We start from the raw sequence: 12,987 nt of genomic DNA, 5'->3' as shown, positions 1-12,987 counted from the left end.
GCACTCTACTGGATGAGCTATCTCTCAGCCCCACCCCTTTTTTAAATTGTTATCTATTTATAAGGCTGCCCGGGTTATTGCTGGGGCTCAGTGCCTGCATTACAAATCCACCACTCCTGGTGGCCATTTTTCATTTATTTATATTTAATAGGACAGGTAGAAATTGAAAGGAGGGGAAGAGAGACAAACAGAACTACAAATCTACTTCAGTACTTGTGAAGCTTTCCCTTGCAGGTGTGGAGTGGGCGCTGAACCTAGGGCTTCATGCCTGGTGATGTATACTCTCAACTGGGTGTGCCAGGATTTGAACTCAGAGCTTCACGAATGGAAGGTGTGAGCTCTGCTAGGTGAACTATCCTGCCCCTCCCATTTATTTATTTATTCAGTGGTTTATTTTTTTCCACCAGGGATTCTCTGGGGCTTCTCATTTGTGAACTTCCACTACTGACAGTCTCAGTCTTGTTTGTTTCTCTTTTAAAATTTCATTCGTAATTTAATATTGATATATAAAATTACATTTCAACAGGAGTATAATTCCATACCACCAAAGTTCTGAATCCCCAATCCCTCCACTACAAGCCATTATAGTTCTCCCAAGGTTGCAGACATGGGCTGTCATCTCTACAACTATCTGTCAACATTTATACATAATTTCCCCCCTTTTTCTTCCAGGCCCAATCCTTTCTTCCCTTCCAAGCCACATATAACCTTATTACTACATCCAAATGTCCCTCCCTTTTTCCTCCTCTCTCTCCACATCCTAGTGGAAGTGGAGTTCAGAGCCCTCTTTTCCTCTCCCTCCTATCACTTCTCCCCCACTGCGAGTATGGATCAAAACTGTTTTAGGGGTGAAGAAGGTAGGAGTTCTGGCTTCTGTAATTGCTTCTCTGCTGGACATGGGCATTGATAGGTCGATCCATAACCCCAGCCTGCTCCTCTCTTTCCCTAGTGGGGTAGAGCAGCTCTGGAGAGGCGAGGTTCTCCCCCAGCCTATGGAGGGTGAGAGAGAGAAAAGGAGAAACGTCACCACACTACTCGCCCTCTTGCTAATCTTCCCCTTAGCTTACACCCAAGTCTGTACACACAGGTGAGCCATCCCCTGGGCCTCCAGTCAAAGTTTTTTCTCAGGTTATATTCTTTTTTTTTTTTTTTTGTAATTTTAATTTAATTTATTGGATAGAGACAGAGAAACTGAGAGGGGAGGGGTACATAGAGAGACACCTGCAGCTCTACTTCACCACTTGTGAAGATCTCCCCCTACAGATACAGACCAGGGGCTTGAACCCTGGTCCTTGCACACTGTAGTGTGTGCGCTTAACCAGGTGCTCCCATCGCCTGACCTCAGGCTACTTTTAAGAAAGATGTTGATAACTCCTTGTTTTAAGGTTCAGACTTGGAGTAGTAATCCCACAGTGGTACCTTAATGAAAAGGTGATTAGGTGGTCCGGGAGGTGGCACAGTGGCTAAGGCACTAGACTCTCAAGCATGAGGTCTTGAGTTCAATCCCCAGCAGCACATGTTCCAGAGTGATGTCTGGTTCTTTCTCTCTCCTATCTTTCTTATTAATAAAATTTTTTTTCTTTTTTTTAAAAAAGATGATTAGTTTACATGCTTACTTTGCCTTCACCTTGCCAAACTCTAGAAACCCATGTTTCCCATCTGTTATAAACAAAATACTTCCAGCTTACTTAAAATCTGAACTTTTCCACAGCTTCCTCATATCAGTCTTCAGATACAGGCAGCCAAAACCACAACTGTAGTCAACCCACAACTCAGGGCAGAGGTATAATTAGGTTTCCCACTGGTTTCCATACGCTATTGCTGCCCACCTTTATTATGGCACCTTTGACTGCCAGGTCTTCAGTGACCTGTTGACATTGACCTAACCCCTACAATGTAATGGATAGTCTGGGGATTGTTTACTTGAACAGTTTATAATTTGGTGGAGGAGGCTAAATGTGAACAAGACTACAAAGTGTTCTTCGGGTCAGAGGAAGCTTGAGTTTTGTAGATGGCATTGTAGGAGCTAGAGTGGGAGAGAGATTTTGCTAACTGAAAATACAGTTGGGTTAGGACCTGTGAAATAGCTCTTTTGGATAGCGTATTTATTACTTTGCTGTGCCCTCAGCCCAGGGTTAAGCCAGGCCCCTACCTCACTGAAGGAAGTTTTGATGTTATCTCTTTTACTCTCTCCCTCTCTTAATAAACAAATAAAAAGAAAAAGTTGAGGGAGTCAGGCGGTAGTGCAGCGGGTTAAGCACAGGTGGCACAAAGTGCAAGGACCGACTTAAGGATCCCGTTCGAGCCCCCGACTCCCCACCTGCAGGGGAGTTGCTTCACAGGTGGTCTGCAGGTGTCTGTCTGTCTTTCCCCCCTCTGTCTTCCCCTCCTCTCTCCATTTCTCTCTGTCCTATCCAACAGTGATGACATCAATAATAATTACAACAATAAAACAACAAGGACAACAAAAGGGAATAAATAAATAAATATAATTTTTTTTAACTTTATATCTTCATCAAAATTTTTTTAAAATTTATTTCTTTATTGGGGAATTAATGTTTTACATTCAACAGTAAATACAATAGTTTGTACATGCATAACATTCCCCAGTTTCCCATTTAACAATACAACCCCCACTGTGTCATTTATCATCCTTCATGGACCTGTATTCTCCCCACCCACCCACCCCAGAGTCTTTTACTTTGGTGCAATACGTCAATTCCATTTCAGGTTCTACTTGTGTTTTCTTTTCTGATCTTGTTTTTCAATTTCTGCCTGAGAGTGAGATCATCCCATATTCATCCTTCTGTTTCTGACTTATTTCACTCAACATGATATTTTCAAGGTCCATCAAGATTGGCTGAAAAAGGTGAAGTCACCATTTTTTACAGCTGAGTAGTATTCCATTGTGTATATATACCACAGCTTGCTCAGCCACTCATCTGTTGTTGGACACCTGGGTTGCTTCCAGTTTTTGGCTATTACAAATTGTGCTGCCAAGAACATATGTGTACACAGATCTTTTTGGATGGATGTGTTGGGTTCCTTAGGATATATCCCCAGGAGAGGAATTGCAGGGTCATAGGGTAGGTCCATTTCTAGCCTTCTGAGAGTTCTCCAGACTGTTCTCCACAGAGGTTGGACCAATTGACATTCCCACCAGCAGTGCAGGAGGGTTCCTTTGATCCCACACCCTCTCCAGCATTTGTTGCTGTTACCTTTTCTGATGTATGACATTCTCACAGGAGTGAAGTGATATCTCATTGTTGTCTTGATTTGCATTTCTCTGACAATCAGAGACTTGGAGCATTTTTTTATGTGTTTCTTGGCCTTTTGGATCTCTTCTGTGGTGAATATTCTGTCCAAGTCCTCCCCCCATTTTTGGATGGGGTTATTTGTTGTCTTGTTGAGTCTGGCAAGCTCTTTATATATGTTGGTTATTAAACTCTTATCTAATGTATGGCATGTAAATATCTTATCCCATTCTGTGAGGGGTCTCTTGGTTTGGGTAGTGGTTTCTTTTGCTGTGAAGAAGCTTTTTAATTTGATGTAGTCCTATAGGTTTCTACTTGCCTTAGTCTTCCTTGTAATTGGATTCGTTTCATTGAAAATGTCTTTAAAATTTATGTGGAAAAGAGTTTTGCCAATATTTTCCTCTAAGTATTTGATAGTTTGTGGTCTAACATCCAAGTCCTTGATCCACTTGGAATTTACTTTTGTATTTGGTGAAATACAGTGATTCAGTTTCATTCTGCATGTTTCAATGCATTGTTTCCAACACCATTTGTTGAAGAGACTCTGCTTTTCCCATTGAATAGTCTGGGCACCTTTGTCAAAGATTAGATGTCCATAAGTGTGGGGCCTCATTTCTGGGCTCTCAATTCTATTCCACTGGTCAGTGTGTCTGTTCATGTTCCAGTACCAAGCAGTTTTGATGACAATGGCCCTATAATACAGTTTGAGATCTGGGAGTGTGATGCCTCCGGTTCTGTTCTTTTTTCTCAAGATTGTTTTGGCAATTCTAGGTCTTTTCTGGTTCCAGATAAACATTTGTAGCATTTTTTCTATTTTCCAAAAAAATGTGCTTGGGATCTTGATGGGGATAGCATTAAATTTGTACATGGCTCTGGGTAATATATTCATTTTGATGATGTTAATTCTTCCAACCCATGAACATGGAATATCTTTCCACTTCTTTGTGTCTTTTTCAATTTCTTTGAGTAGTGACTCATAATTTTCAGTGTACAAGTCTTTCACTTCTTTGGCTAGGTTTACTCCTAGATATTTTATTATTTTTATTGCTATAGTAAAAGGAATTGATTTCTGGATTTCAATTTCTTCTAACTTAGTGTTTGCATAGAGGAATGCCACTGACTTTTGAATGTTAATTTTATAGCCTGACACCTTACTGTATTGCCTGATGATTTCCAAAAGCTTCTTGCTGGATTCCTTAGGTTTTTCCACGTATACTATCATGTCATCTACAAATAAGGAGAGTTTGACTTCTTCTCTTCCAATCTGTATTCCTTTAATTCCTTACTCCTGCCTGATTGCTATGGCAAGAACTTCCAACACTATGTTGAATAGTAATGGTGATAGTGGGCAGCCCTGTCTAGTACCTGATCTGAGGGGAAATGCTTCCAGTTTTTCACCATTGATGTTGGCTGTAGGTTTGCTATATATAGACTCCACTATCTTGAGGAATTTTCCATCTATTCCCATTTTTTGTAGTGTTTTGATTATAAAGGGATGTTGTATTTTGTCAAAGGCTTTCTCTGCATCTATTGATATGACCATGTGGTTTTTGGTCTTGCTTTTGTTGATGTGGTGGATCACATTGATTGATTTACGTATATCAAACCAACCTTGCATGCCTGGGATAAACCCCACTTGGTCATGATGAACCATCTTTTTGATATACTGCTGTATCCGGTTGGCTAGAATTTTGTTCAATATTTTCGCATCTATGTTCATCAGAGATATTGGTCTGTAGTTTTCTTTTTTGGTTGTGTCCCTGTCTGCTTTTGGTATCAGAGTGATGTTGGCTTCACAGAAGCTGGCAGGGAGTATTCCAGTGTCTTCAATCTTCTGGAAGACTTTTAAAAGTAGAGGTATTAGTTCTTCTTTGAAAGTTTTGTAGAATTCATTTGTAAAACCATCTGGTCCAGGACTTTTATTTTTGGGAAGATTTTTGATAACTGTTTCAATTTCATTATCTGTGATGGGCCTGTTCATGTTATCCACTTCCTCTTGACTTAGTTTTGGAAGTTGGTAGGTATCTAGGAAATCATTCATTTCTTCCAGGTTCTCTAGCTTGGTGGCATATAGTTGTTCATAGAAGCCTCGCATGATATGTTGAATTTCTGCAGTGTCTGTTGTGATATCTCCTCTTTCATTTACTATCTGATTTATTTGGGTCTTCTCCCTTTTTTGTTTTGTGAGTCTGGCTAAAGGTTTGTCGATTTTGTTTACTCTTTCGAAGAACCAGCATTTACTTTCGTTGATCTTTTGTATGGTTTTCCTATTCTCAATGTTATTTATTTCTGCCCTAACTTTAGTGATTTCTGTCCTTCTGGTTGCTTTAGGATTCCTTTATTGTTCTTCTTCTAGGTCTTTAAGATGTGCAATCAGGCTGTTTATTTGTGCTTTTTCTTGTTTCCTAATGTGTGCTTGTATAGCTATGAACTTCCCTCTTAGGACTGCTTTAGCTGTGTCCCAAATATTTTGATAGCTTGTGTCTTCATTTTCATTGAACTCTCGAAACATTTTGATTTCTTCCTTTGTTTCCTTTTTGACCCAGAAGTTGTTAAGAAGTGTACTGTTGAGCTTCCACACTTTGGGACTGTTACTAATCTTTTGTTGATTGTTAAATGTTAGTTTAATTCCACTGTGGTCTGAGAACATGCTTGGGATGATTTCAGTGCTCTTGAATAGGCTGATGCTGTCTTTGTGGCCTAACATATGGTCTATCCTTGAGAATGACCCATGTGGATTTGAGTAAAATGTGTATTCCAGTTTCTTGGGATGAATGACTCTGAAAATATCCAATAGTTCTAGTTTATCTATCTCTTCATTTAGCTCCCTTATGTCTTTATTGATTTTCTGCCTGGATGATCTGTCAAGTTGAGAGAGTAGGGTGTTGAAGTCCCCTACTATGATTGTGTTACTGTTAATATATTGCTGTAGCTCTTTCAGTATAAGTTTGATGTATTTAGATGGCTTCTCATTGGGTGCATAGATGTTAATAATTGTTAAGTCCTCTTGATTGACTGATCCTCTGAGCATTAAGTAGTGTCCATTCCTATCTTTTTTAATCTTATCTATTTTAAAGTCTATCATGTCAGATATGAGAATAGCTGTTCCTGCCCTTTTTTGTGGGCCATTGGCTTGTATGATAGTTTTCCATCCTTTCACTTTAAGTCTGTGTTTGTCTTGTTGAGTTAGGTGAGTTTCCTGTAGACAACATATTGCTGGGTTGTGTTTTCTGATCCATCTTCCTACTCTGTGTCTTTTAATAGGTGAATCCAGGCCATTGACATTTATTGATATCAAAGATTGAAGATATTTTAACGCCATTCTTGTAGAGTTTTAGAGTGTTTTGATATATGTCCTATTTGTAGTAGTCTGGTTGTTTATAGGAGACCTTTCAGAACTTCTTTCAGGGCAGGCTTGGTGATGGTTGCTTCCTTCAACTGTTGCTTCTATGAGAAGGTTTTGATGCTTCCATCTAGTCTGAATGACAGTCTAGCAGGATATAGTATTCTTGGCTGAAAGCCTTTCTCATTGAGCACTCGATAGATATCTTGCCATTCTCTTCTGGCCTGTAGTGTTTGTATGGAGAAGTCTGCTGCTAATCTTATGGGTTTTCCTTTGTAGGTGACTCTTTGTTTTTCTCTTGCAGCCTTGAGGATCCTTTCTTTATCCTTATTCCTTTCCATTCTAGGTATGATATGTCTTGGTGTCTTTAGGTCTTGGTTAATTCTGTTTGGGACCCTCTGGGCTTCTTGAATCTTTATGTCTTTGATGTTGTCTAGACTGGAGAAATTTTCAGCTATTATGGCCTGGAAAATGCTTTCTTCCTCTCCTTCTCTTTCTTCCTCTGGTATGCCAATAATGCGTATATTGTTTCTTTTGAAGTCATCCCATAGGATTCTGTTGTTGTTTTCAGCATCTCTTAATCTCTTTTTGAGATCTCTTACTTCTTTTTTAGTTGTCTCTAATTCATCCTCAATCTTGCTAATTCTGTCTTCAGCCTCATAGATTCTATTCTCTCTGCCCTCTACTGCTTTCTGGAGTTCATCTATTTTGTTGCCCTGCTCTGATACTGTTTTAGCTTGTTCAGCTAGTTGCCTTCTTAGCTCAGTGATTTCAGCTTTCAGCTCTCTAATAACCATGAGATAATTAGTATTTTCTTCCATATTCTCATTTTTTGTTCCTGTATTTCTGATTACAATTTTTTCAGATTCTTTACTCACTCCTGTTATTATTTCCTTAGCTAATGTGTGGATGTTGAACTCATTGTTTTGTGCTTCACCCTCTGGAGGACTTTTAGCTGGGCTCTTGTCCTGGTTCGATTCTCCAATTTTTTTCTTGTTGTTTTAACCATTTCATATATTTTGTTAAGAGTTCCCTTTATCAGTACTTTTCAAATTATTGATTACTATTGCCTGGATTGATTTGTGTCTAAGTAAGTTAATTAAAGGGTTCACAGTGGTGGAAATTAACAGTTATATAAATCCCTGAGTTGGAGCTCAGTGGTTTAAAAGCCTCTTTCTTTTTTTTTTTTTTTCCTTCCCTGTAGGCTATGGGAGCTTGAGGGCTTTTAAACTATCAATAGGCTTCTTAGCTTAATCACTGACTCCTGACCAAGAGATAAAGCAGGGTGTGGCAGAGATAATCCAGTGGTTATGCAAAGAGACTTTCACAGCCCCTCAGCTATGCCACTGAGGTATAGGTCTTCTGAGTTTCCTGGTTAGATCTCTGTCCCCTGGTGTCCCTTCCTGTCGCTGCTCCAGATTCTGAGGGTAGTAGCAATGGAGACTCAGAGTTGCACTTGGTGAGTCTCTGGGGAGTCCTCTCCTCCCTTAAGCTGTCCCATTTGTTGGTGGAGCTGACTGGAGGTGGTGTCTCAACTGATAAACTGCTGAAGTGTTAGCAGTCACTTAATCTCTCCTTAGGCCCCTCTCTCCTCTCTGTCACCAGCCACACGTGTTTGTACTCACGGGTGATTTACTGGGTTCCTGTGGTCATTCTAGTCCTGTCTTGTTTCGGTCCAGGTGGTCTCCTTTGGTATTCCTAGTTGATCCGGGAGAGGAGAGGAGGAGGGGAGGGGAGGGGAGGGGAGGGGAGGGGAGAGGAGGGGAGAGGAGAGGAAGTGATCTGTTGCTCGTAGCTCCGCCTCCGGAAGTTGACTCTCAATTTTTTTTTTTAAAGTTAAATTAAATTCCTCTAAAGAAGGCCATATAGTGGTCCTTTAGGTGGTGTGGTGGATAAAACATTGGATTCTTTAGCATGAGGTCATGATTTCAATCCCCGGCTGTACATGTACCAGAGTGATGTCTGGTTCTCTCTCCTCCTATCTTCATAAATAAATAAAAATCTTTTTTAAAAAGACGGTCCTATATAAATATTTACTTATTTTTTCTATACCATTTTTAATCAGTTTCCCTCTTCTACAGCAGTCTCTAAAAATGTAATGAGATTTAGGTTTTATTCGGGGATATGCCCACTAGTTTCTCCTCTTCTCTCTCCTCCCAGATTTCAAGCCATTTTTTAATTTGTAATTAATAGTGATTTACAAAGTTTTAAGATTACAGGGTATAGTGTCACACTGACCTTACACAAAAACTTGCCCACTTATCTTTTTTTTTTTTTTTTAATATTTATGTATTCCCTTTTGTTGCCCTTGTTTTATTGTTGTAGTTATTAATGTTGTCGTTGTTGGATAGGACAGAGAGAAATGGGAGAGGAGGGGAAGACAGAGAGGGAGAGAAAGATAGATACCTGCAGACCTGCTTCACCGCTTGTGAATCGACTCCACTGCAGGTGGGGATCCGTGTGTTCGAACCGGGGTCCTTACTGTCACCATCAACCATGTGGGAACACTGGGGGAAGCTTCATGAGCAGCACTTTATGCTTCCTATTTCACTCTCTGGGGGTGGGGGGAGGAGAAGAAACAAACAATAAAAAACAAAAAACAACCAGGCTAGGGAGACAACATAATTATGCAAAAGGCTTTCATTCCTGAGGCTCTGAGGTTCCAGGTTCCAGCACCACCATAATAAGCCAGAGTTGAGCAGTGCTCTGGTATCTCTCTTGTTTCATTAAAATAAAATAAGATATTAAAAAAAAAAAACAGTCTTCCAGGAGCAGTGGAAATATGTAGGCACTGAAACCCCAGTGGATGGAGAAAAAGAAAAAAGATGATGAAAAGTTCTGGGAGTTCTTGTAGAGCCAGAACCTGAGCGGTTAAAAAGCAGCTCTCCTTTCTCCATGTCTAGGACCCAATTTATGACAGATTAGGGATGTAATCATCTTTTGGAGCAAACAAAGGGGGTTCCAGCCTCCTTATAAGATGTGGTGTTCTGGGAGTCGGGCTGTAGCGCAGCGGGTTAAGCGCAGGTGGCGCTAAGCTCAAGGACCTGTGTCAGGATCCCGGTTCGAGCCCCCGTTCCCCACCTGCAGGCAGGTCCCTTCACAGGCGGTGAAGCAGGTCTGCAGGTGTCTGTCTTTCTCTCCCCGTCTCTGTCTTCCCCTCCTCTCTCCATTTCTCTCTGTCCTATCCAACAACAACGACATCAATAATAACTACAACAATAAAGCAAGGGCAACAAAAGGGAATAAATAAATTTTAAAAAATGTGGTGTTCTGGTGGCTATATGGCCAACTCTGGTCCTCAATTTAATTCTTTTTTGTTACATACATAAGATAGATAACCCAGGACAGGAAAGATAGCACAATGATTATGCAAAAACACTTTTGTGCCTGAGGCACCAAAAGTCCCAGGTTCAATTCATAGCACCATCATAATAAGCCAGAACTGAGCAGTGCTCTTCTTCTTCTAGCGTTTGCCCCTCTTCCGTAGCCAGTCAACAGCGTCAGTTTGAGCCTGATGTAAAGTTTCGAGACCTTTGAATCTGGAGTGCTCTAATAAAAAATAACACACACACATACACACACACACACACACACACCAACACCCCCCATGAGGTTGTTGGATAGATTTAATGAGATGATATATGTAAAACAGTTTAGCAAATATTGGAAGCACAAATTGGAAGCTCTGTATTGCTCTGTACAGAGAGTCTCCAAAGATCAAAGTTCTTTTTTTTTTTTTAATTTTTTATTTAAGAAAGGATTAGTGAACAAAAGCATAAGGTAGGAGGGGTACAACTTCACACAATTCCCAACACCCAATCCCCATAACCCACCCCCTCCCATGGTAGCTTTCCCATTCTCTATCCCTCTGGGAGCATGGACCCAGGGTCATTGACGGTTGCAGAAGGTAGAAGGTCTGGCTTCTGTAATTGCTTCCCCGCTAAACATGGGCGTTGACTGGTCGGTCCATACCCCCAGTCTGCCTCTCTCTTTCCCTAGTAAGGTGTGACTCTGGGGAAGCTGAGCTCCAGGACACATTGGTGGGGTCTTCAATCCAGGGAAGCCTAGCCAGCATCCTGGTGGCATCTGGAACCTGGTGATTGAAAAGAGAGTTAACATATGAAGCCAAACAATTTGTTGAGCAATCATGGATCCCAAGCTTGGAATAGTGGAGAGGAAGTGTTAGGGAGGTACTCACTGCGAAAGATCAAAGTTCTTACATTGAGTGTTTTCAATGCCTGACAACTCTATTCAACACTTCTCCTTCAAGCCCTTGCTGTGCCACTATATTCCGCTAGGGGGAGAAAAGGCTCCTGTTCACCGAGTTTGGGAGAGAGGACCGGGGCGCACGCGCAGAAGGCTGGGTGTGGTGCGGCGCCAGACCCGGCTTCCCTTGTCTTCGTGGCGCGACAAGGTTTGGTGCGATTGAAGCGCAGTCCCCGGGAGGCAAACTGGAGGGTTGGCGGAACGTCTGCAGACTTCCTCTTCTGGCACCAGCATTCAAGTTCATTTTTTAGAAGAGATGACTCGACTTCTTTCACAGTTTGCATTTCTTCCCCATTTAGGTGCTTTTGAGTTTTAGAGCGCACCTCCTGCCACTGGCACTGCAATGGAAATGCACCAACCTTACACGGACCAAAGCCCCTGTACGAGGAGGAGGCTGTGGACTGGAGGTTGCTTGGTTTGAAATTTAGCAAATGCAGTAAGATAGGTTGAAGAAAATTGAAATGATCTATATGAAGTTACCTAATGTACATGGCCACCTCCTGAAGGTGTATTCTAAAATGTTCTGTCAACAAGTATTTACCAAGCACTTACTTCTCCACTTTAGGCTGTGCCCGTATTACAAAAGGAAAAGAATAATCAGAAAACAAGAATATTAGAAATCTCTGCAAATGAGTGTGCATGTTAATAATGCCTTGTGGTAAAATCCCATAGTAAAAACCAGAGAATAACTTTACGAGGAACAATTACAAAAAGAGGAAAACCACAAAAGAGAGAAACTGTGGATAATATAAGAAAGATACTACAATTTGTAATGAAGTTTAATTGCAACTAGAAGACTACCTAGGGAAACTTACATCTCCCGGTTCTCTGACTTAATTTTTTTTTTTTATGCAGCAGCTTAATTTACTTTTTAAATTAATGCATATTTTCTATACAAAATTGTTAGCATCACCAGAATTTTATTTTTTCTTTCTATTTTTTTATTATTTTATTTATTGGGGGATTAATGGTTTACAGTTGACAGTACATACAACAGTTCATACATCCATAACATTCTCTGTTTTCCACAAAACAATAAAACCCTCACTAGGTCTTCTGCCATCATTTTCCAGGACATGAACCCTCCCCCTCACCCACCCCAGACTCTTTTACTTTGGTGCAATGCCACCAGAATTTCAGTACTCATGGAGAAAACAACAACCAGGGAGCTAGAGAACTGTTTAGAATTCTCTCATGCCTCAGACCAGGAAGTGCCAGGCTCAGCCCCCCACACCACTGTAACCCAGAGCTCAGCAGTGTTTTGGTAAAAATAAATAAATGAATAAGTAAATAAATAAATATAAAAACTAGACTTCAGTAGGATAGAATGAAGGAAATAGTGTAATGGGTATATAAATTATTTTCTTCTTTTTAAAAAATTTTTAAAATTTATTTTCCATTTTGTTGCCCTTGTTGTCATTTTATTGTTGTTGTAGTTATTATTGTTGTTGTTATTGATGTCGTCGTTGTTAGGACAGAGAGAGAGATGGAGAGGGGAAGGGAAGGCAGAGAGGGGGAGAGAAAGACAGACACCTGCAGACCTGCTTCACCTGCAGACCTGCTTCACCTCCTGTGAAGTGACTCCCCTGCAGGTGAGGAACCGGGGGCTCGAACCAGGATCCTTAAGAGGGTCCTTGCGCTTTGCACCACATGCACTTAACCCGCTGCGCTACTACCCGACTCCCTTATAAATAATTTTCTTGCCAGGTGCTTAAGATTCAATCCCAGGCACTACCACAAACCAGGGTTGAATTGTACTCTTAAAAACAAGAATTGTACTCTTAAAAACAAGCTAAGAGTAGTGCACCGGGTTAAGCACACATGAGGCAAAATGCAAGGGCCAGCTTAAGGATCCCGGTTCGAGCCCCCATCTCCCCACCTTCAGGGGGGCCACTTCACAGGTGGTGAAGCAGGTCTTCATGTGTCTATCTTTCTCTCCCCCTCTCTGTCTTCTCCTCCTCTCTCCATTTCTCTGTCATATCTGGCAACAACAACAGCAATGACAACAATAAAAATAACAACAAGGGCAATAAAATGGGAAAAATGGCCTCTAGGAGCAGGCACCAAGTCCCAGCAATAACCCTGGAGGCAAAATAATAATAATATTTTTTTAAAAAGCTAAGA

The sequence above is a fragment of the Erinaceus europaeus genome, chromosome 12 (genome assembly GCF_950295315.1).
Source record: "Erinaceus europaeus chromosome 12, mEriEur2.1, whole genome shotgun sequence".
Classification (NCBI taxonomy): domain Eukaryota; kingdom Metazoa; phylum Chordata; class Mammalia; order Eulipotyphla; family Erinaceidae; genus Erinaceus; species Erinaceus europaeus.
Note: the sequence above shows the minus strand (reverse complement) of the source record.